Genomic DNA, 4,040 nt, shown 5'->3' with positions numbered 1-4,040 from the left:
AAAAAAAAACTATGAACAAATTCCTATGCACACTGCACATATCTTATTTTGAAGTAAAAAAACAAAACGGGAACAAATACAATATTTGTATTTGCATGTGGCCCACGGGCCGTAGTTTGAGGACCCCTGCTCTAAAGATTTAGAGAACAGATAATGATGAAAGATTTAACTAGGATATCTGGCATAGCCAAGAAGTGATAAGGTGCTCAGGAAAATGTTCAAGGACCACAGAGCAGATTAGTGGCAGAATTCAATGTAGAGGCTAGATCTCCCGCCTTCTTGCCCAGAGGTCCTTCCACTAGCTCTCATACCATATTAGGGCTGCTTGTTTTCCCTGCTAGCTGTAAGGCACAGTCTATTTTGTTTCCCTTTATTCATCCCTGAAGTAAAAGCAAAGACTCAGTGATTTAAACCACAAAAATTTGATTTATTGGAGAGTTGACTTTACTTGAAGCTTGGATGCTCTTACTTTATTGTTTAAAGATAACTAGGGTATTGCTTTTGAATGATTAAGAACTTACAGTGTATACTCAAAAGGTTAAATAAGTTGGAATGAAAAAGGAAGCCTGAGCCTTGTTCATAATGCCATTGCTAGGAGCAAAACCAAAATCAGGATAGATAGAATGCTTCCCCCATATGACTATGTATCTAACTCCATAGATGAAAAGAGTGTATATGTCTATGTATATGTATGCGTGTGTGGGCATATAACAGCTCTTAAAGTGCATTTTGATTGCATTCTGAGAGGAGTTTAGCAGGTCTGTTACAATCTGCAGATTATGATAGTTTCAAATGGACCACCAACTTATACCATACACAAAAATAAATTCAAAATGGATTAAAGACTTCAATGTAAGATGTGAAACCATAAAAATTTTAGAAGAAACCATAGGCAGCAAAATCTCAGACATCTTACTGATACATCTCCTAGGACAATGAAAACAAAGGAGAAAATAAACAAATGGGACTACATCAAAATAAAAAGCTTCTGCACAGCAAAAGAAACCATCAACAAAATAACAAGAGCGCCCACTAAATGGGAGAACTTATTTGCCAATGATACATCTGATAAGGGGTTAATCTCCAAAATTTATAGGGAACTCATACAACTTAATAAGAGCAAGATAAACAATCCAATTAAAAACTGGGCAAAGGACCTAAATAGACACTTCTCCAAAGTGGACATACAGATGGCCAAAAGGCATATGAAAAAATGCTCAAAGTCACTAATCATCTCAGAGATGCAAATCAAAACGACAATGAGGTACCACCACATACCTGTCAGAATGGCTGTCATCAACAAATCAACAAATGACAAGTGTTGGCGAGGATATGGAAAAAAGGGAACCCTCATACACCGCTGGCTAGAATGCAGACTTCGTGCAGCCACTGGGGAAAACAGTATGGAATTTCCTCAAAAAATTAAAAATGGAACTCCCATTTGACCCAGTGATCCCACTTCTAGGAATATATCCTAAGAAATCACAAACACCAATCAGAAAGCATACATGCAGCCCTATGTTCATTGCAGCATTATTTACAATTGCTAAGATTTGAAAATAGCCTAAGTGCCCATCAGCAGATGAGTGGATTAAAAAACTGGCATATCTGCACAATGGAATACTATGCAGCTATAAAAAAGAAAGAACTCTTCCCATTTGCAACAGCATGGATGGACCTGGAATGCATTATGCTCAGTGAAATAATCCAGTCAGAGAAAGATAAATATCACATAATCTCACTCATTTGTGAAATATAATGAAAATGCATAACTCATGGACACAGACAATAGGGTGGTGAAGGCGTAAGGTGGGGGACGGGGGTGGGCTGGGAGAAGTCAATGGAGGAAAAAGAGGACATATGTAATATTTTCAACAATAAAGATTTAAAATAATAAAAATAAAATGTATCCAGGAAATTACACACACACACACAAAGAAAGAATAAATTTTATTTAAAACTTTTGGATTTTCAGGAAAATGGTGAAGATAGTACACAGAATTTCCATTTATTTCCTATACTAGAGGCCCGGTGCACGACATTTGTGCACTGAGGGGTGTGGGGTCCCTCAGCCCGACCTGCACCCTCTCCAATCTGGGATCCCTCAGGGGGGCCCTTTCCAATCCAGGAGTTTCTGTCTGTCTTTGCAATCATATGAGTGAGTTGTCTGAGACCCCAACTCAGTTTGATTTGTTGCTCACAAAATAAGAGAGACATTTTTTTTTTCTTTGCTTCATTGGTGGAGATTTCCTGAAGTTTTAGGATATCTTCCCTTTAATTTTTCCTAGACACTCTGATTTTACTTATGTCTCTCACCTTTGCTTTCCCTCCATCCCCCACTGCAACAGTAACTTGCTCCAGGTTCACTTTGCTCTAGTGTCTAGGAAATCCGTCTGCCACCAGAATGCTACGATTCCTAGCATTCCTAGTGCTCCCGCGCTCTGGGCTTCCGCTTCCTGTCCTGGGGCTGCCACCAGAACTACTATTCCCAGAATTCCTGGTGCTCCCCGTGCTCTTGGTTTTCCCTTCCTGCCCTGTCTCTGTCCCATGGCCTCTCACTCTGCGTCCTCCAAGGCTCTCCCTCTCTGCTCTTCGTCTGGCAGTTTGGGGAGCCATTTTCCCCAAGCCGCTCCACTCTCCGCTGGCTCTCCTGCTCTGCTCTCCCCCCCGTGTCCTGGGGGGAGTGACCGAGGGAGCCACGTCCCCCCAAGCCACCGACTCTCCGGCTCTGCTCTCTGCCCAGCGCCTGTGTATGCAAATTAACCCGCCATCTTTGTTGGGTTAATTTGCATACTCCTGATTGGCTGGTGAGCGTAGCGGAGGGGCGGTCAACTTACATGTTTCTCTTTTATTATATAGGATTATTAACATCTCACATTATATGGTACATTTGTTACATTTAATGAACCAATATTGATACATTATTATTAACTAAAGTCTCTATTCAGATACCTTTAGTTTTTGCCTAATGTCTTTTTTCTGTTCCAGGATTAAATAAATGTTTATTAGCATGATCACTGATATAGAAGGCATCCACCTGGAGGTTACACTAATTTTGAAGTCCCTTTCAATTTGTGGGAGTATGATTAAATGACTACAGTCTTAACTGTTGCAGAATTCTCACTGGTAACAGTTGCAGTCTGTAACAAGCGGTTACTTTATTGATAGTAATGGCTCTTAAATAGTTTTTTTCTGAATTTTTAGCATCATCAGTTCTAGGAAGGACAAGACTAACTGTTATTGTCATAGGCTAAATTGTAGGTGAAAATAATCTAAAGTAAATTGCCTTCTTTGGAAGCAATGTGGATCAACTATTCTACTTCAATATGTTTACCCTCCTGAAAGTAGTTTTTGAAGCCAGCACTGTCTTCAAAATTTAATCATTCAAATTTCCCTATAAAGATCTTAAAATATTTCTTCCATAAAAGTTCATTTGTTATTTACTAGAGTTGAATACATTCATGTCTATGACTCAGCAGTTCCACTACTAGATTTATACACAACTGAATTGTGTGCTTATACTCACCAGAAGACATGGACAAAAATGTTTATGGCATGGCTAATTGTAATAGTCCAAACTGGAATTTTTCAAATGCCTATTAACAGTAGAATGGGTAAATAAGTTTCTGGTACAGTCACACAATGGACACTGAATACTGATCAGAATGAACAAACTGTAACTACATGTAATAATGTGTGAACTTCACAGATGCATTGCTGAGCAAAAGAAGCCAGACACTAAACGTGAATACATTATGATCCTTTCACAAACAGGTAAAACTAATTTGTGGTGTCAGAATTTAGGAGATTGATTATCCTTGTTGAAGGTTGGGGAAAGTGTTTAGAATGGGGTCTGAAAGGCCTTCTAGGGTGCTAATTATGTTCTGTTTCTTGTTTTGGATACTAGTTTCATGGGTGTGTTCCCTTTGTGAAAATTCACCAAGCTTATATAATTTTCTGTATTCATGTTATTCTTCAAAGAAAAGAGTATACAAAAAATTAGTAATTCTGCAAAACACATACAAAATTCACTGCTAAAA

The 4,040-nt window shown here is 38.8% G+C and overlaps 1 long non-coding RNA gene across 1 annotated transcript in view; it reads left to right on the top strand.

The window, feature by feature from the left end:
* LOC106725819 overlaps positions 1 to 3,766 on the top strand; it is a 9,766-nt gene extending 6,000 nt beyond the window's left edge. Inside the window, exon 5 of the long non-coding RNA XR_001361802.1 lies at positions 3,710 to 3,766. This is a non-coding gene — a long non-coding RNA (uncharacterized LOC106725819). The remainder of the gene's footprint in view (positions 1 to 3,709) is intronic.
* Positions 3,767 to 4,040: the final 274 nt, after the last annotated feature.

The sequence above is a fragment of the Myotis brandtii genome, unplaced genomic scaffold (genome assembly GCF_000412655.1).
Source record: "Myotis brandtii unplaced genomic scaffold, ASM41265v1 scaffold190, whole genome shotgun sequence".
Taxonomy (NCBI): Eukaryota; Metazoa; Chordata; class Mammalia; order Chiroptera; family Vespertilionidae; genus Myotis; species Myotis brandtii.
Note: the sequence above shows the minus strand (reverse complement) of the source record. Positions and strands in the feature narration are given on the sequence as shown.